The sequence below is a fragment of the Schistocerca nitens genome, chromosome 9 (assembly GCF_023898315.1).
Source record: "Schistocerca nitens isolate TAMUIC-IGC-003100 chromosome 9, iqSchNite1.1, whole genome shotgun sequence".
NCBI classification, from domain to species: Eukaryota; Metazoa; Arthropoda; class Insecta; order Orthoptera; family Acrididae; genus Schistocerca; species Schistocerca nitens.
Genome location: NC_064622.1, coordinates 480,765,310 through 480,786,722, shown reverse-complemented (window position 1 = coordinate 480,786,722; position 21,413 = coordinate 480,765,310). Strand labels below are relative to the sequence as shown.

The window sequence follows — 21,413 nt, the reverse complement described above, 5'->3', positions numbered from 1 at the left end:
GTCAACCATGCGAAGACGGAAAACGTTGTTAGTGATGTCTTAGGGGGACTGTTTTTAAGAGGATAACACTGATGTACATGAATCATATTTTAAAAAATCCCGTTCATTCTTTTGCTTCGTTTGTGCTGTTTATGTACTGGGATTTCATAAAGTGTAAATGCATAATAAGTAAGACCGTGATAACTGACTGGCCATGAGAAAGCTGTGCCTGAAGAAATAAATAAACTGCAGCACTCAAGAGGGTGAAATACCTAACGTTTGTACAGAAAATACACTTGATATATGCATTAAATGGAATTTCAAGCACGACTATCAACAGAAATACACTCCTGGAAATGGAAAAAAGAACACATTGACACCGGTGTGTCAGACCCACCATACTTGCTCCGGACACTGCGAGAGGGCTGTACAAGCAATGATCACACGCACGGCACAGTGGACACACCAGGAACCGCGGTGTTGGCCGTCGAATGGCGCTAGCTGCGCAGCATTTGTGCACCGCCGCCGTCAGTGTCAGCCAGTTTGCCGTGGCATACGGAGCTCCATCGCAGTCTTTAACACTGGTAGCATGCCGCGACAGCGTGGACGTGAACCGTATGTGCAGCTGACGGAGTTTGAGCGAGGGCGTATAGTGGGCATGCGGGAGGCCGGGTGGACGTACCGCCGAATTGCTCAACACGTGGGGCGTGAGGTCTCCACAGTACATCGATGTTGTCGCCAGTGGTCGGCGGAAGGTGCACGTGCCCGTCGACCTGGGACCGGACCGCAGCGACGCATGGATGCACGCCAAGACCGTAGGATCCTACGCAGTGCCGTAGGGGACCGCACCGCCACTTCCCAGCAAATTAGGGACACTGTTGCTCCTGGGGTATCGGCGAGGACCATTCGCAACCGTCTCCATGAAGCTGGGCTACGGTCCCGCACACCGTTAGGCCGTCTTCCGCTCACGCCCCAACATCGTGCAGCCCGCCTCCAGTGGTGTCGCGACAGGCGTGAATGGAGGGACGAATGGAGACGTGTCGTCTTCAGCGATGAGAGTCGCTTCTGTCTTGGTGCCAATGATGGTCGTATGCGTGTTTGGCGCCGGGCAGGTGAGCGCCACAATCAGGACTGCATACGACCGAGGCACACAGGGCCAACACCCGGCATCATGGTGTGGGGAGCGATCTCCTACACTGGCCGTACACCACTGGTGATCGTCGAGGGGACACTGAATAGTGCACGGTACATCCAAACCGTCATCGAACCCATCGTTCTACCATTCCTAGACCGGCAAGGGAACTTGCTGTTCCAACAGGACAATGCACGTCCGCATGTATCCCGTGCCACCCAACGTGCTCTAGAAGGTGTAAGTCAACTACCCTGGCCAGCAAGATCTCCGGATCTGTCCCCCATTGAGCATGTTTGGGACTGGATGAAGCGTCGTCTGACGCGGTCTGCACGTCCAGCACGAACGCTGGTCCAACTGAGGCGCCAGGTGGAAATGGCATGGCAAGCCGTTCCACAGGACTACATCCAGCATCTCTACGATCGTCTCCATGGGAGAATAGCAGCCTGCATTGCTGCGAAAGGTGGATATACACTGTACTAGTGCCGAAATTGTGCATGCTCTGTTGCCTGTGTCTATGTGCCTGTGGTTCTGTCAGTGTGATCATGTGATGTATCTGACCCCAGGAATGTGTCAATAAAGTTTCCCCTTCCTGGGACAATGAATTCACGGTGTTCTTATTTCAATTTCCAGGAGTGTACACCCAATAAACAAAATTCATTTTCACATTTATGGATTTTAATATTCATTTGCTCACATTATTACGTTGATGACGGTGGGTAGATTTTTATACAAAATCACATGTAAACAAAGAGAACCACAGCCATATACACAGACTTTTGACCTGTACAAATTCATTATCGACAGTGGGTCTTTCCATTTAGTAATGCGTATAAAACTCTTCAGGAGGCGATGTAGAACGAGTTAAAGTGGAAGCAACGTAGTGATCAGTTGATAATGAAAGATTCAGTTCGCTATACTTTATTAGGGGTTTCTGAATCAAGTAAGGTACTTTTCAGTATTTAACAGTTGTTTTATGACGCTCTCTGGAATCTCATACATCTCTTCGAAACGCTAGGTACCAGTCAATGAATAAATTGAGTTCGTTTCCAGGAACTAGTGTCGAATTTCAGTTACATTCTTCCTGCAGATTAAACTTGTAGGCATGTTCTGTCTGGCCGCACGTCGGATACTTGTCACTGTAGCGGTCGGTTGTTGAGCACAACTGTACGGACGTTACAAACGTGGTGATAAATTTGTTGCGTTGTTCAGCTTGACAAGCCAAATTATACTAATTACATTTATGAACAACAAAATTTTCACTTGAGTGTGGTCATTGGAATCAATATCCATTAAAAGGATTCGGGGCATCCACTGCCGGAATGGAGTTAAAGTACAACTGCTTTCGTTCACTTTTGCAAAAGTGATTTCACTCTGGACAAAAGCTAATCTGACTATGTATCCTTTACAAAACGTATCCTGAAACACTTAATAACATACCATCACAGACTAATATTGCAAAAAGGAAAGCAACACCCCATTTTGTCAATAGTTATCTCAAGGACACTTTCCCCTGTGTTAATTACTATGAGGGAAACGGAACATTAAGAGATTAAGTGAATGTAGTACAAATTTTCTTTTACAACCTTGCTACGATTAAAAATGATATGGAACCATCGTGTATTAATTCAAGAGGTCTGAACTAGATTTCCGGTGAATAAAAATCTCTTTTTATACATTGAGCGGTTCACGATATAGAAGGGATGGAAATTTCATTACGTTCAACATATACAGTGTGAACAATAGCAAAACCGACAAACTGCAGTGGTTGATTCCTGACTGGAAATGGACGTGCAAATGTGCCATGAACGTGTGTCCGGAAATGGACGGTGTGCATGTAACGACAACAAATCTCCCCGAAACACTTTCAGATCTGAATCGCTTCTCGTCATAACAGATGTTTAAAGCGATCTCCATGGGACTCCGGTTATAGGGAGAGTAGCGGTTGGCATGCGTGATGCGTAATACGTAGCTCTGCTTCGGCTTACATCATATTGACGGCCACTTGACTGGACTTATACTTGGGTTCGTCTCAATATTCCGTAGAAACTGACGGTGTACGCACAGTCCGCGCCCTGCAAAGTCGGTCGTCTGTCTGAAAGGACGCATAGTCACACAAACTCACAGAAAGGGCTTCAAATACTGTGTGATGTGGTTGGTGTCTGTGAGGGCGCATGTTTTAGTATAGCCGTGCTGCCTCTCGGTGGTTTCCATCTGCTTAGTCGTACAGAAACACCATCTTGACTTGTTCCCGACGTGAATACGCGACCATTCTGCTGAATAGGCTATAGTACACTGCGTCAACCACACAGTCTGCAACACACAAGTAACACACGGCACGTGGTCAGAAAAGGTTTATGCATCAGCACCATCTACCGTGGCAATGATGCATTTTCGGCCACATGTTCATACAACCTTCTTTCCTCCACTTACAGTCAGAAATTCGTCCGTGCAGTTTGTCGGTTTTATTAGTGTTCACCCTGCATCTAGAGAGTGATTTTGGTAAATGTTTACATACTGCAGGAAACCAGCGATAAGAGGATAAGGAGAAAAGTAGATAATACAGACTCATAGCCGGAAATGTGTCCCAAGGATGGTACAGTCACTTCACTGAGAAGAAACTTCCTGGCAGATTAAAGCTGTATGCCGGACAGAGACTAGAACTCGGGATCTTTGCCTTTCGCGGGCAAGTGCCCTACCATCTGCGCTACCCAAGCACGGCTCACGCCCCGTCCCCACAGCTTTACTTCTAGAATGAGATTTTCACTCTGCAGCGGAGTGTGCGCTGATATGAAACTTCCTGGCAGATTAAAACTGTGTGCCCGACCGAGACTCGAACTCGGGACCTTTGCCTTTCGCGGGCAACTGCTCTACCAACTGAGCTACCGAAGCACGACTCACGCCCGGTCTCACAGCTTTAATTTGCCAGGAAGTTTCATATCAGCGCACACTCCGCTGCAGAGTGAAAATCTCATTCTGGAAACATCCCCCAGGCTGTGGCTAAGCCATGTCTCCGCAATATACTTTCTTTCAGGAGTGCTAGTTCTGCAAGGTTCGCAGGAGAGCTTCTGTAAAGTTTGGAAGGTAGGAGACGAGATACTTGGAGAAGTAAAGCTGTGAGACCGGGCGTGAGTCGTGCTTCGGTAGCTCAGTTGGTAGAGCACTTGCCCGCGAAAGGCAAAGGTCCCGAGTTCGAGTCTCGGTCGGGCACACAGTTTTAATCTGCCAGGAAGTTTCAGCTTTACTTCTGCCAGTACCTCGTCTCTTACCTTCCAAGCTTTACAGAAGCTCTCCTGCGAACCTTGCAGAACTAACACTCTTGGAAGAAAGGATATTGCGGAGACATGGCTTAGCCACAGCCTGGGTGATGATTCTAGAATGAGATTTTTACTTTTTAGCGGAGTGTGTGCTGATATGGAGCTTCCTGGCATATTAAACCTGTGTGGCGGGCCGAGACTCGAACTCGGGATCTTTGGTAGGGCACTTTCCCGCGAAAGGCAAAGATCCGGAGTTCGAATCTCGGTCCGGCACACAGTTTTAATCTGCCAGGAAGTTTCATATCAGCGCACACTCTGCTGCAGAGTGAAAATCTCATTCTGGATACTTCACTGAGAAGTTAAAAGATCTTTGAAGTGTATATATCTATGACAGGTAGTACTAATGAGAGCAGAGCAGGCAAGCAGGAATTTTGTGTCGGTCTTGAATGGAGGATATAAGATGAACATCAACAAAAGCAAAACGAGGATAATGGAATGTAGTCGAATTAAGTCGGGTGATGTTGAGGGTATTAGATTAGGAAATGAGACACTTAAAGTAGTAAAAGAGTTTTGCTATTTGGGGAGCAAAATAACTGATGATGGTCGAAGTAGAGAGGATATAAAATGTAGACTGGCAATGGCAAGGAAAGCGTTTCTGAAGAAGAGAAATTTGTTAACATCGAGTATAGATTTAAGTGTCAGGAAGTCATTTCTGAAAGTATTTGTATGGAGTGTAGCCATGTATGGAAGTGAAACATGGACGGTAAATACTTTAGACAAGAAGAGAATAGAAGCTTTCGAAATGTGGTGCTACAGAAGAATGCTGAAGATTAGATGGGTAGATCACATAACTAATGAGGAAGTATTGAATAGGATTGGGGACAAGAGAATTTTGTGGCACAACTTGACCAGAAGACGGGATCGGTTGGTAGGACATGTTCTGAGGCATCAAGGGATCACCAATTTAGTATTGGAGGGCAGCGTGGAGGGTAAAAATCGTAGAGGGAGACCAAGAGATGAATACACTAAGCAGATTCAGAAGGATGTAGGTTGCAGTAGGTACTGGGAGATGAAGAAGCTTGCACAGGATAGAGTAGCATGGAGAGTTGCATCAAACCAGTCTCAGGACTGAAGACCACAACAACAACAGTAGTTTTTTAACTTTACACCCTAGAGGGCATTGAGCCGGAGGACAATCACGCTGTAGCCACGTTACCTCACCAGCGACACATTTTCCAGCAAGGGGAGCAGTGTCACCTGCACGCAGTGCAGCTACACTAATGAGCCAAAACATTGTGACCGCATATTAAATAGTGTTGTGTTGTTCCATTTTTCAAACAGTAAAACAGAGATTCCGCTTGGCACCAATTCTGTGAGTCCTTGACAGGATTCCAGAAGTATGTGGCACCAGGTGTCTAGGCAAAGGTCAAGCAATTCCCGCAAATTGTAGGTTGGTGGTTTACGGCACACTCCTGGCGCCCGATATGTGTTCCAGGGGGAACAGATGAGGCACATTCGCTGGCCAATGTTAGTTCACTACAATGACCCTCAAACCACTGTAGCACGATTCCGGCCTTGCAGCATAGACAGTTATCCTGCTGGAAGATGTCGTTGCCGTATGGGTGGACTTCAAGCATGAAGCGATGCAGGTAGTTCAAAAATGGTTCAAAGGTCTCTGAGCACTATGGGACTTAACTTCTGAGCTCATCAGTCCCCTAGAACTTACAACTACTTAAACCTAACTACCCTAAGGACATCACACACAACCATGCACGAGGGAGGATTCGAACCTGCGACCGTAGCGGCGCGCGGTTGCAGACTGTAACGCCTAGAACCAGTTGGCCACCCGGCCGGCGATGCAGGTAGTCTGCAATAATGTTCACGTAGGTCACTGCTATCACGATGCCTTCGAGTACCACCATAGAGCCCATGGAAGCCCAACTCAATGTACTCCATAGCATAATTCTGCACTCACCGGTCTGCATGTGTGGCGAGGTGCATGTTTCGTGCAGACATTCGCCTGGATGATGGCCTCTAAGTACTCAACAATCGACCTGGTGTAACAAGAAATGATATTCATTCGACAGGCGACACAGTTCTATTGATCCATGGTGAAAACTCAATGATGCTGTGCCCGCTACAGTAACAAGTGACTATGTCGTTGCGTCATCACAGGAACATGCAGGAGTCGTGTGATGTGGAGCTCCATGTTTCACAATGGCCTATGGACGGTGTGCTCCGAAACACTTGTGCCTGCACCAGCAATGTATTCTGGCGTCAGATCTGCCGCAGAGCGCTGCCTGTCCTGGTTTACACTCTGGGAGATCCTACAACCTCTACGTTTTTTCATGATGCTTTGTCGTTCAATACCATACAGTCTATTCGTTATTTAACCATCCTAACCACTTTCCTGAGGTGTAGCACACTGGACTCGCGTTCGGGAGGACGACGGTTCAATCCCGCTTTCGGCCATCCTGATTTAGGTTTTCCGTGATTTCCCTAAAATCACTTCAGGCAAATGCTGGGATGGTTCCTTTGAAAGGGCACGGCCGACTTCCTTCCCCGTCCTTCCCTAATCCGATGAGACCGATGGCTGACAATTTGGTCTCTTCCCCGAAACAACTCAAGCCCAACTTTCCTGAGGTGTTCACGACAGTAGTACGCCAGAAAAGGACCATCTTCAACGTTCCAGGCGTCATTTACTTATTTATTTTATTTTGGGCATTTATGTTAACTCCAGTTTTGATTAAAGTATCGGCTGTAATACTGGCAAGTAAAAAAAATTAAATTTGCTAGCAAGGATGGCCTGTGTCATATTTTTGTGTGAAGATCTTTCTAACAAGTAATAGCTGTACAGCTCATACTGCATGCTGGCAGATTTTCGTTAAAACAGTGTATGTGCTTATATATTCAGTAAAAGTGAGTGATGTGGTACTGTCCATCACAGTGAAAGCAGACAGACGGAAATTAACAACAAAAGCCGCCTATACTGTTGTAGTTGCCACAGAATTAAATTTTGGATCCAAATCTGCATATAAACAATACTCATGGCGACGCATTAAAGCATGTTGTATGTTCTTTTCACAGAGCCAGCACCCAGCATTAGGCTTTGAAGTAGCTATGTAACCTCCTGTACGCCATCTGAAGATGAGCCTGAAGAGATTCGAAAACTGGTTCATAGAAATAACTATTACAGAGAAGTCACTGGTTGCAGTTTTCTGTATTTACACTGAATAAACAGTCACGGGTTCTTGACCATACACAATGGATAAGCTTAATCTTAGCCTCTGCGACAGATTTGTCAAAGTCTTTGTGGGAAGGAGAGTCAAGCGGCGAGACGTTGCCCGGACAGACCTCTGACCTTTGTGGGGGAGTGCTGTAGCCGACAGTTGCCAAGTTCAAAGCCGCGGCCTAATTTAATCAACTGCAAGGACCCTGCGGGGTGGGTAAGTCCTCTTCACTGAAGTTACCTCTAAACTCGACTGCGGCTGTAAACGCCTTCGAACAACATCAGCAATACACCGCAGTGTCCAGAGCCAGGGTGAAAACTTGCGATCACTTTAACTTGTGTGACAAGTAGGCTCCAGGTGCTTACACAACTAATGCGATAGTATGAATCAACGCGATTAATAATGTACTCGCGTACGTTTAGTGTGTCGCGAATTGTGTAGTTTTTGATGCAACATAAGTTCAGCTCTGTTTAATTTTTTACGGAAGAATACTGCGTATTTGAACTGACAGAACCTGTTAAGTGGAAAAATAACCGGTTATTGAGTATGTGATGTATAAGTAGGCTGTTTAGGTTCTTATATTGGTAACGCCACCGCCACCTACCGCTCTGTATGAAAATCACTGGCTGTACTGTTTGCAGTCTGTGGCTGGGTGGCATTGTTGGAATTTGCTATTGTAGTGTTGGGCAGTTGGCTGTTAACAGCACGTAGCGTTGCGCAGTTGGAGATGGGCCGCCAGCAGTGGCGGAGTTTTGAGAGCGGATGATCTGGACAGAGACGGTAAATTTGTAAGAGTGGATGTCATGAACTGCTATATATATTATGATTTTTGAACACGATTAAGGTAAATACATTGTTTGTTCTCTATCAAAATCTTTCATCTGCTAACTATGCCTATCAGTAGTTAGTGACTTCAGTAGTTTGAATCTTTTATTTAGCTGGCAGTATTGGCGTTCGCTGTATTGCAGTAGTTTGAGTAACGAAGATTTTTGTGAGGTAAGTCATTTATGAAAGGTGTAGGTTATTGTTAGTCAGGGCCATTCTTTTGTGGGGATTATTAAAAGTCAGATTGCGTTGTGCTAAAAATATTGTGTGTCAGTTTAGTGTTGATCAGAATAAGCAAAGAGAGTAATGTCTGAGTACGTTCAGTTTTGCTCAGCTGTTTGAAAAGCAAATAACGTAAGGGGTTTACCAGCACAGTAATTCATTAATATTTCAAAGGGGACGTTGCAGATGATATTGCAGTGACAGGTTATCTGCAATAGACAGTTACTCCAATAACTGTCAGTTCTCGATGTCAACCATCTACCGGGATCACGGTATCTGACCATAGATACTACCGTGTGAATGTAGAGGCCATACGATAGTCGCACTATCATGTAAATGACAAGCTATTTTCCATGAGATACAAATATTTCATTCCAGTGCTTTACCTCACGCACCGGTCCAGGATCGAATCCGCTGTGTAAATTAATGGCGGGGCCGGTGTGCGCCGGCAGCTGGGATGTGGATTTTAAGCGGTTTCCCTCATCCGACTAGGCGAATTCTAGGTTGGTACCCATATGCACTAAAACATTTCGGAAAACGTCACACTCACATAGGATGACACTACACGCAGACAGATGGGGTGCAGAATTCCCCATCCAGGGGGGGGGGGGAGGAGGACGATGGGAAGGGGGGTAGCCAGGGGCAGGGGGAGACAACAAGAAGTTCTCTTTACCACTAGGAAGATAGCTTTCGGCACCATGGAGGGAACAGTGCCAGAATACATGATTAACGATTAATTCTGATCTGTATGAAATTTTGCACTATGCAAATATACACTGATCAGCCAGAACATTACAATCGCCTACCTATTAGCCGACATTCCCACCAGCGGCGACGCATCGTGGCATAGAAGAAATGAGGCCTTTGTAGGTCGCTGGAGGGAGTTAGCACAACATGGGGACACACGCGTCACCTAACTCCCGTACATTGCGGGCAACGGGGCGATGAGCCCTGGCGCCACGTTCAATCACATCCACACTACCGCGCTTGGTACTCTGGAAATTGTCTCGCACCTATTGTACCAGCTAGTGAAAGGTATCAGTCATCATCTTCAGAATTTGGTAGGTCTATTGAATCTAATCCCCCCATGAACCATGGACCTTGCCGATGGTGGGGAGGCTTGCGTGCCTCAGCGATAAAGATGGCCGTACCGTAGGTGCAACCACAACGGAGGGGTATCTGTTGAGAGACCAGACAAACATGTGGTTCCTGAAGAGGGGCAGCAGCCTTTTCAGTAGTTGCAAGGGCAACAGTCTGGATGATTGACTGATCTGGCCTTGTAACATTAACCAAAACGGCCTTGCTGTGCTGGTACTACGAACGGCTGAAAGCAAGGGGAAACTACAGCCGAAAATTTTCCCGAGGACATGCAGCTTTACTGTATGATTAAATGTGATGGCGTCCTCTTGGGTAAAATATTCCGGAGGTAAAATAGTCCCCCATTCGGATCTCCGGGCGGGGACTACTCAAGAGGACGTCGTTATCAGGAGAAAGAAAACTGGCGTTCTACGGATCGGAGCGTGGAATGTCAGATCCCTTAATCGGGCAGGTAGGTTAGAAAATTTAAAAAGGGAAATGGATAGGTTAAAGTTAGATATAGTGGGAATTAGTGAAGTTCGGTGGCAGGAGGAACAAGACATTTGGTCAGGTGATTACAGGGTTATAAATACAAAATCAAATAGGGGTAATGCAGGAGTAGGTTTAATAATGAATAAAAAAATAGGAGTGCGGGTTAGCTACTACAAACAGCATAGTGAACGCATTATTGTGGCCAAGATAGACACGAAGCCCACGCCTACTACAGTAGTACAAGTTTATATGCCAACTATCTCTGCAGATGATGAAGAAATTGATGAAGTGTATGACGAGATAAAAGAAATTATTCATGTAGTGAAGGGAGACGAAAATTTAATAGTCATGAGTGACTGGAATGCATCAGTAGGAAAAGGGAGAGAAGGAAACATTGTAGGTGAATATGGATTGGGGGGAAGAAATGAAAGAGGAAGCCGCCTTGTAGAATTTTGCACACAGCACAACCTAATCATAGCTAACACTTGGTTCAAGAATCATAAAAGAAGGTTGTATACCTGGAAGAATCCTGGAGATACTAAAAGGTATCAGATAGATTATATAATGGTAAGACAGAGATTTAGGAACCAGGTTTTAAATTGTAAGACGTTTCCAGGGGCAGATGAGGATTCTGACCACAATCTATTGGTTATGAACTGCAGATTGAAACTGAAGAAACTGCAAAAAGGTGGGGATTTAAGGAGATGGGACCTGGATAAACTGAAAAAACCAGATGTTGTAGAGAGTTTCAGGAAGAGCATAAGGGAACAATTGACAGGAATGGGGGAAGAAATACAGTAGATGAAGAATGGGTAGCTCTGAGGGATGAAGTAGTAAAGGCAGCAGAGGATCAAGTAGGTAAAAAGACGAGGGCTAATAGAAATCCTTGGGTAACAGAAGAAATATTGAATTTAATTGATGGAAGGAGAAAATATAAAAATGCAGTAAATGAAGCAGGCAAAATGGAATACAAACGTCTCAAAAATGAGATCAACAGGAAGTGCAAAATGGCTAAGCAGGGATGGCTAGAGGACAAATGTAAGGATGTAGAGGCTTGTCTCACTAGGGGTAAGATAGATACTGCCTACAGGAAAATTAAAGAGACCTCTGTATAGAAGAGAACCACTTGTATGAATATCAAGAGCTAAGATGGCAACCCAGTTCTAAGCAAAGAAGGGAAAGCAGAAAGGTGGAAGGAGTATATAGAGGGTTTATACAAGGGCGATGTACTTGAGGACAATATTATGGAAATGGAAGAGGATGTAGATGAAGATGAAATGGGAGATAAGATACTGCGTGAAGAGTTTGACAGAGCACTGAAAGTCCTGAGTCGAAACAAGGCCCCGGGAGTAGACAACATTCCATTAGAACTACTGATGGCCTTGGGAGAGCCAGTCATGACAAAACTCCACCATCTGGTGAGCAAGATGTATGAGACAGGCGAAATACCCACAGACTTCAAGAAGATTTTAATAATTCCAATCCCAAACACCAATTCCAGGTGTTGACAGATCTGAAAATTACCGAACTATCAGTTTAATAAGTCACAGCTGCAAAATACTAACGCGAATTCTTTACAGACGAATGGAAAAACTGGTAGAAGCGGACCTCGGGGAAGATCAGTTTGGATTCCGCAGAAATGTTGGAACACGTGAGGCAATACTAACCTTACGACTTATCTTAGAAGAAACATTAAGAAAAGGCAAACCTACGTTTCTAGCATTTGTAGACTAAGAGAAAGCTTTCGACAACGTTAACTGGAATACCCTCTTTCAAATTCTGAAGGTGGTAGGGGTAAAATACAGGGACCGAAAGGCTATATACAATTTGTACAGAAACCAGATGGCAGTTACAAGAGTCGAGGGACATGAAAGGGAAGCAGTGGTTGGGAAAGGAGTGAGACAGGGTTGTAGCCTCTCCCCGATGTTATTCAATCTGTATATTGAGCAAGCAGTAAAGGAAACAAAAGAAAAATTCGGAGTAGGTATTAAAATTCATGGAGAAGAAGTAAAATCTTTGAGGTCTGCCGATGACATTGTAATTCTGTCAGAGACAGCAATGGACTTGGAAGAGCAGTTGAACGGAATGGACAGTGTCTTGAAAGGTGGATATAAGATGAACATCAACAAAAGCAAAACGAGGATAATGGAATGTAGTCAAATTAAATCGGGTGATGCTGAGGGGATTAGATTAGGAAATGAGACACTTAAAGTAGTAAAGGAGTTTTGCTATTTAGAGAGTAAAATTAACTGATGATGGTCGAAGTAGAGAGGATATAAAATGTAGACTGGCAATGGCAAGGAAATCGTTTCTGAAGAAGAGAAATTTGTTAACATCGAGTATAGATTTAAGTGTCAGGAAGTCGTTTCTGAAAGTATTTGTATGGAGTGTAGCCATGTATGGAAGTGAAACATGGACGATAACCAGTTTGGACAAGATGAGAATAGAAGCTTTCGAAATGTGGTGCTACAGAAGAATGCTGAAGATAAGGTGGGTAGATCACGTAACTAATGAGGTGGTATTGAATAGGATTGGGGAGAAGAGAAGTTTGTGGCACAACTTGACTAGAAGAAGGGATCGGTTGGTAGGACATGTTTTAAGACATAAAGGGATCACAAATTTAGCATTTGAGGGCAGCGTGGAGGGTAAAAATCGTAGAGGGAGACCAAGAGATGTATACACTAAGCAGATTCAGAAGAATGTAGGTTGCAGTAGGTACTGGGAGATGAAGAAGCTTGCACAGGATAGAGTAGCATGGAGAGCTGCATCAAACCAGTCTCAGGACTGAAGACCACAACAACAACAACATTGACTCTAATCTCCCACGATTAACTTCAGCTAAATATAAATACCTGTAGGATAAAGTGGACTTACTTCCTCGCCGAATAATTCACTATAGGTGGGTGTTACACGGTATTAGCGTATTGTCCCCTAGGGGTGACTAAGTTTCTCTTTTTCGCTGTGTTTATATTATAGAAGTGAAAAACTTTAAGCATATCGAAACTATTGACCCGCAACGTTCTTCTCCCAAGAAGACTAATATTGTACGTATGACTTATCATGTTGTGTCGATTCCCTAAGGTCTCGACACAATGAGTGGCTAGGTGCACGCGAAACTAACGCAGACGGGCGTAAATTCTGAAACAGGAGACTGGATGAAAACTATAAAGAAAAGAAGAGAGATTTTAATATACTTAACTTTAATGTAGTCTTGTTCTTGTTGAAATACATCTCTTGCATAGTAGTAAGCAATTAGCAATGATACACATGGCGCCTTGCTAGGTAGTAGCGATGGACTAGCTGAAGGCTATTTAATCTGTCTCTCGGCAAATGAGAGGAATACTTGGTAGGTCTAGTCGCAAGCTATGTCGTCCGTACAACTGGGGCGAGGTCAAGTCCGTGTCTTGTGACCTGCCCTGTGGTGGCGCTACGTTTGCGAATACACAGTGGCGACACGCGGGTCCGACATGTACTACAGGACCGCGGCCGATTTAAGTTACCACCTAGCAAGTGTGGTGTCTAGCGGTGACACCACATTCCTCCCCCGCAAATCGGCGAACGGTCGTGAGATAAGGCTTCCGCCCGCCGTGGGGAGGACCCCATGTTGACGTATGCGATGAGGTGGGGAGCCTAACAACAGGCGAGGCTGTGCCACCCGCACCCGGCCATTCGGTCCGAGGGGAGCTAGGAAACGCCTGCAAACCTAGTCCAGGGTGCACGTCAACATGAGGTGTATGCGCACGTAAGGAGACAGAAGGGTCGACCTCCATTTGGTCGGAGCACCCGACGGGCGAAGACGACATCTGGTCCGGAGCGGGCAAGAGGTCCATGGCGGAGGACGGCTGGTCACGGGAAGCAAGCGGCGGCGCGTGACCCAGGGAGGCGCGAGGCGGCGGCAGCGAAGCGGCCGCTGCTGGCGGCGCCGGCGGCGGCTGCGGCGGCGCGACGCCATGAGGCAAAATGGAAGGCATCGTCGGTAACACCTGGGGATGAGGCGAGCCAGTAGATGGGTCCCCAGGGCGCTGACCGGACGGCTCCGTCGCTGAAAGCAGACGGGGAGCGGCAGAACCCAGGCGACGACAGAGGCGCAGCTGATTGAGATGCCGACGCACCTCACCAGAGGCCCCCAAAACCAAATACATCGCGCGGCCGAGGCAGCGAAGAATGCGCCCTGCGAGCCAACGCTGTGAACCGCGATAGTTGCGATAATAGACAACGTCGCCAGGAGCAAAAGCAGGAGTCTGCCGCTGCACAGGAACCTGATGTGGCGGATGCAACAAAGACATCAGAGTTCGATGAGGACGACCATGGAGCAATTCAGCCGGCGAGCGACCATCGCGAGGCTGAGAGCGATATGAGGACAAAAAGAGCAACAAAGCGTCCTCCCGAGAATGCGACTCTTTCAACTTCAACATCTGCGACTTGAAAGTCCGGACCAATCGTTCAGCGGCACCGTTTGACTGAGGCGAAAACGGCGCGGATGTCAGATGTTGAATACCATTGGCCTTGCAGAACGACTGAAATTCTGCGGACATGAATTGTGGGCCATTGTCGGAAACAATAGTCTGCGGAAGACCTTCAACGCAAAAGATAGCAGACAAGGCTTGGATGGTGGCAGAAGACGTCGTGGAAGACATCCGGACAACAAAAGGAAAATTACTGAAAGCATCGACCACAACCAACCATCGAGCATTCCAGAATGGACCAGCAAAATCGATGTGCAAGCGTTGCCAAGGGGAAGTGGCTTTCGGCCAAGCAAAGAATTTCCGCGGCGGTGCGGATTGTTGTTCGGCACACGCCACGCAAGAGGAGCACATATTCGTAATCGCAGCATCGATTCCGAACCAAGTACAGTGCTGACGAGCAAGTTGTTTCGTACGCACTATACCCCAATGTCCTTGGTGAAGAAGCCGTAAGACAGAGGACTGTAACGAACGTGGGACTACGACTCTGGATTGATCATTATCGGAACGCAACAACAAAACACCACGTCGGACAAAAAGTCTCTCCTTGTGGGCAAAAAATCGGCGAACCAAAGGATCCTCGATCCTTGACTTTGACAAGGGCCATTGCGTAGCAACAAAACGCAAAACGGAAGCAAGGACAGGGTCAGCAGCTGTGGCAGTAGCGACACGACGAAAATCAATCGGAAACGATGCGACCACGTCATCGGCTTCCGAATCAATGAACATGCAAGCAAGTTCGGAAGAATCGAATGCTTCATCCTCAGCAACAGGCAAACGGGACAACGCATCAGCGTTGCCGTGCTTAGCAGTGGACCGATACAAGATATCGTAGCGGTACTGCGAGAGAAAAAGTGACCAGCGAATGAATTTCTGCGCAGTACGTGGAGGTACAGGCTTGTTCGGATGAAAAAGCGATGTCCAAGGCTTGTGGTCCGTGATGATGGTAAAGTGACGACCATACCAGAAATCGTGAAACTTTGTTACACCAAACACAAGAGCCAAAGCTTCCTTCTCTATTTGTGAATAATTTCTTTGCGCAGATGAGAGCAATTTGGACGCAAAGGCAATAGGGCGATCATGCGAGCCATCCTTGTGCGCAAGCACAGCACCGATCCCGAAATCCGATGCATCGACCATCAACAAAAGGGGTTTCGGGGATCGAATGGCGTAAGGCAAGTATTTGAAAGTAACGCCGATTTCAACTGGCGAAAGGCGCGTTCGCATTCCGTCGTCCAGACGAACGGAACACCTTTACGGCGTAAGCGATGAAGCGGAGCTGAAATGGAAGAAGCATTGCGCACAAACCTATGATAATAAGTGACCTTACCCAGCACACTCTGTAGCTGTTTTAAGTTCTGCGGTGACGGCAAGTCCTGAATGGCACGAAGGTGCTCTGGACTCGGATGTATACCTTGGGCATTAAGGACATGGCCCAGGTACGGTAAGTCACGAGCAAAAAACACACATTTGTCCTTCCTCAAGCGAAGACCATTCTGACGCAAGACCTGAAATAAGGTCCGGAGATTCTGCAAATGTTCGGCTTCTGTCTTTCCTGAGAGCACAATATCGTCCAGATAGTTCGCAGCCGTAGGGACCGACGCACAAATAGTTTGTAAATATTGCTGAAATAAAGCAGGGGCGGATGCACACCCGAATGGCAGTCGTTTGAAGCGATACAAGCCAAGATGCGTGTTAACCACTAAGACGCGCTGGGATTCTTCGTCCACAGGTATTTGCAAGTACGCATCTGCTAGGTCCAATTTTGAAAAATATTTTCCCGGGCACAGTTTGTCAAAAAGATCTTCCGGGCGGGGCAAAGGAAAAGTAGCAGTCACCAGTTGTGGATTCACAGTTGCCTTGAAGTCCACGCAAAGTCTCAGTTTTCCGGAAGGTTTTGGCAAAATGACTAAGGGTGAGGCCCAGAGAGAAGCCTGCACACGTTCAATGACACCTTGAGATGCTAATTCGGCTAATGTTCTTGCGACCTCATCACGCAACGCGTGGGGAACATTGCGCGCTCTGAAAAATTTCGGGTGCGCGTTGTCTTTCAGTTCCAAATGCGCTTCATAGTTCTTAGCGCAACCAAGGCCCGGTGCAAAAATGTCCGCAAATTCTTCACAAAGACTAGAAACACTGGCGGAAGGCACAGTCTGATTCACTGATAGGACCTGATTTACAATAGACATATGAAACAATTGAAACAAATCTAAGCCAAACAAGTTCACCGCACTAGAGGAACGAAGAACATAAAATGACACAAGTTTTGTCTGTCCCTTGTATGTTGCAATAAGGCTGCACTGTCCCAACACAGGTATATGCTGTCCTGAGTAACTAGTTAACGTAACATTTGCGGCACGCAATGGCGGGGCGCCCAGTTGTTTGTACGTGTCGTGATTGAGCAAGGAAACTGCAGCTCCGGTATCGAGCTGGAATGGTATCACTTTTCCTGCAAAGTCTAAGTCCACAAAAAGTTTATTGTCTTGTTGACGACAAGAGGGACTGTCTCGTGCAATTTGAACTGATACAGGCCCAGAAGCACTTGCAACGTTACGGGATTTCCGGCGACGTCGACGCACACTGTGGGTGGGACGAACACAGTCACTGTTAGCGAAAGGGTCACTGGACGGGTGGGAATGAACGACATGAATGTCCATGGGCGAAGGTCCACGAGCCTGATTGTCCTGGGTGCGATTCCGGCGCGAAGCAAAGGGCCTGGAATTTGTGTGATTGTCTGACCTAAGCTTTTTCTGGCAAACACTTTGTACATGTCCTTTCTTGTGACAGTAAAAGCAAATAGCTTGGCGTGACGGGCAATTTTCACGCGAATGTCTAATTGCACACCGCGGGCAAGATTTCACTGCATTTGCTTGCCTACGCGGCGCACGTGGTTGCAAGCTAGGCGGCCGCTGCGAAGTCGGGCGCGAGGGCCGCTTAGCGTCCCGTGCAGCAGGCCGGGCGGGCCGATTAATGTGACACACTGCTGGCGAAGTTTCAAATGATGCCTGAGCAAAGTCAAGTGTGTCTTGCCTGTCCAATATGTCTATCACTTGTTGCAGGGAGGGATTAACTAGCTTCAAAATCTGTTCCTTTATGCGAACATCAGAAACGTTCTGTGCAATTGCATCACGCACCATAGTATCTGAATATGGGAGGCCACATTCACAGGCAAACGCGCAGTCTCTAGTAAGTCCTTGCAAAGTTGCTACCCACTCCCTGTTAGTCTGACCGGCGGTACGTTTTGTACGAAAAAACGTATACCGTTTTGCAACAACATTAACTGTTTCTTTGAAATAGGCATCTAAAGCCGACAAAATTTCCTCGTAGGTCAGAGTTGCTACGTCGCGTCGGGGAAACAATTTCACTATCACACGGTAGGTAGACACACCGACACAAGAAAGCAAAAACGGCTGCCGCTCTTTACCTTGAATTCCATAAGCAGTGAGGTGGAAGTTGAACTGATCGGCCCACTCAGTCCAGCTTTCGGTTGTGGCCTCAAAGGGCCTAAATGGCGGTGCGACAGCGTTGTGTGGCTGCGGTAGCGAAGAAGCGGCTGCCGCCGCATCGGTTTGCAGCGCACGTTGACCCTGGACGAGCTGTCCAAGGGCTTCCAATAACGCCTGCGTCTGCTGATTCTGCAAGCGAAAAAATTCGGACAGTACATCTGGAGAATGCGGCGAAGCCATGACACAAGCAAATTAGAGCAAATAGAACACAAAGACTGCAACGTGGGCGCGGCACCACTCCTCGGCGCCAAAATATTGTTGTGTCGATTCCCTAAGGTCTCGACACAATGAGTGGCTAGGTGCACGCGAAACTAACGCAGACGGGCGTAAATTCTGAAACAGGAGACTGGATGAAAACTATAAAGAAAAGAAGAGAGATTTTAATATACTTAACTTTAATGTAGTCTTGTTCTTGTTGAAATACATCTCTTGCATAGTAGTAAGCAATTAGCAATGATACACATGGCGCCTTGCTAGGTAGTAGCGATGGACTAGCTGAAGGCTATTTAATCTGTCTCTCGGCAAATGAGAGGAATACTTGGTAGGTCTAGTCGCAAGCTATGTCGTCCGTACAACTGGGGCGAGGTCAAGTCCGTGTCTTGTGACCTGCCCTGTGGTGGCGCTACGTTTGCGAATACACAGTGGCGACACGCGGGTCCGACATGTACTACAGGACCGCGGCCGATTTAAGTTACCACCTAGCAAGTGTGGTGTCTAGCGGTGACACCACATATCACACAGCAGAAATATCTACGGAGTGAGCATTCAGATGCGCTAAAGGGAATTTTTGTCTCCAACATACGCCGAACCCAAAATTAAGGTAACAATTGTGTGATGTAGGCCCAAAATTAAGGTGACATTGATGTGCGTAGGGTTTGGAATGTATAACACTCATACTTTATGTCCTTGATGTTGGAAGAACAACACTTTTGTACCATTTACGTAAACACTGATGTCCTTTCATTGGATACGTTTTGTTCTTGCGTAATTCTAATTTGTGATACAATCTGTTATTTCGCTGATTCATGAACAGGGAATCGATAGTTGGCAATGAAATGGTTAGAAATGTAAAAGAGAGAAAGGAAGTGCGTCTATGTATGGAAGGAGTTAGAACACCAAAGGTAGAGGTGTGAAGGCGCGAAGGCAGCGTCAAGAGAACTTCGTGCAGTCGACAGCTAGTGTGAACATCCTGGAGTGGGAGTGAGGCAAAATTATTTCCAACCTGCTGGGGAAGGGTCTCAGATGTTAGTACTATCAGCATATTGCAATATGGCGTAGTGTGTAATGTTTTAAGAAGTCTGACAGCCGAAAGAAGAAATTTACAACAGTAATTCGTATGAAGAGCCACAACTGCGTAATAGTTTCCAGCACCATCGCCGCAGCGAAACATCCCTTCGACACCCACTGGCAATGTACAGATTCTTTACATGTGCAACAGCGCACGAATCAGTCATTCTAAAAGTCGGTGTTAATGTGTAACTAGGACAGCAGTGATCTATGTCACGTAACCTGTGTTAGTGTCCTGGTCCTGACCTTGAAAGTGTCTCCAAATCCACAAATATGAAGTTAATTATTTTCGTTTTAGCTAACATTAATTACTAGAGTTTTAAAAACAAGCGTTTAAAAGGTAACGCAGAAAATAGATAGTTTAAATTGACATAATGGTCTGAAAATAAATTTGATTTAAATAGTAGCTGCTACGAGGGCCTTCAATAAGTAATGCAACACATTATTTTCTAAGCCAATTCCGGTATAAAAAATGCGGAATTTGTTGTAGGACATCTTGGAATATTCCTGCTTCAGACTCTGGAGTTTCATGAGCTGCCGATAGGTCGCGTTGCAATACGTAGCCTTCCAAGTGGCGCCTGTAACGTAGGTGCGCTCCAAGCAGAGATCTGTTACAGAGTTTCTTTTGGCGGAAAACCAGAGACTTGCATATATTCATACGTGCCTGCAACATGTCTACAGAGACCTGGCATTGAACAAAAGCACGGCGAGTCGTTGGGCGAGGTGTCTGTCACCACTGAAACAGCGTCGCTTCAACATATCCGATTTCTCGCGTGCCGGCCGGCCGCCTAGAGCTGTGACTCCTCCAGTGTTGGAAAGTGTGGACCCACTCTTTGGAGCTGACCGACGATCACAAACATCCTGCAGCTCAACTGGACGTCTCTACTGGTAGTGCTGACAAACTCGCAGACAGCTCCAGCGTTCCACGCCGCCTAACAGAAGACTATAAAAAGCAACGAGTGACTATCTGTGCGGAATTGCTTGTGCGATATGACGCTGACCGTGAGAATTTTTAGTCGAACATCATGAAAGGAGATGAAATAGGTTTTCACCACTACTACCGGAAACAAAAGGGCAGTCCATGCAGTGGAACCAAGTTGAAAGCCGCACTCTCAGTTGGCACAGTCATGTGGACGGTCACCTGGGTCTCTGCAGCTACTATTCTGTTTGACGACCTCCCTCATGGCGCAACGATCATCTCTCAAGTGTACTGTGTTGCCCTAAGGAATCTGAGGAAATGACTTAAGCATGTTCATGGCCACAAAAATGCGAACGAACTTCTCCTTCTCCGTGACAACGCTAGGTCTCAACTAAGTCTGCGTACTCGAGAGGAGCTCACAGTACTTCATTGGACCGTTCTTCCTCATCCACCGTACAGCTTGTATCTCGCACATTCCTACTTTCGTTAGTCTGACCCAATGAAGAATCCTCTCCGTTGGAAGCAGTACGTGGATGGTGGGGAGACTACTGATGAAGCAAGACGTTGGTTCCGCGGAGATTATTTTGAGAAAACATAGTTTTATGGCCAAAAAGGGTCGGGAATAATATGGTGCATTAAATGACACCGACCAACTATCAGACGAAAAAAGTGTTACATTATTTATTGAACGCCCTAGTACAAAGCTTAACTGATGTGCTGTTAGTTTACGTGTGTGAAAAGTACTACTACAATTGTTGTTGAATGATATCACGGTCCTAGAGTCCCCATACTTAAGAAATCGCTTTGATTAATAAGTGATTAATTTTCATTAAAGATATATTTAGTCTATTACATGGCCAATTAGTAAACTTTATGTTGTGGAAAGCCTTACAACTTTGTTCACGTTTAACAGCGGGGAACTTAAAACAAGATAAGCCACTAATGTTGCTAACATGTTCTAGCCTAATTCCAATGTTGTAGTCTAAATTTTATTTCTGAAGGTAAAAAGAAATAAAGTTATTGACAA

General features: G+C 46.2%; 1 protein-coding gene and 1 non-coding gene across 2 annotated transcripts in view; both read right to left on the bottom strand.

Annotated features, from left to right (window-relative positions):
- Positions 1-21,413, bottom strand: part of LOC126204367 (NACHT and WD repeat domain-containing protein 2-like) — a 1,117,837-nt gene that overhangs the window by 830,164 nt on the left and 266,260 nt on the right. The gene's annotated exons all lie outside the window — the stretch shown is intronic.
- On the bottom strand, positions 3,927-4,001 carry Trnas-cga (transfer RNA serine (anticodon CGA)). The gene has a single exon. It is a non-coding gene; the product is annotated as a tRNA-Ser (tRNA).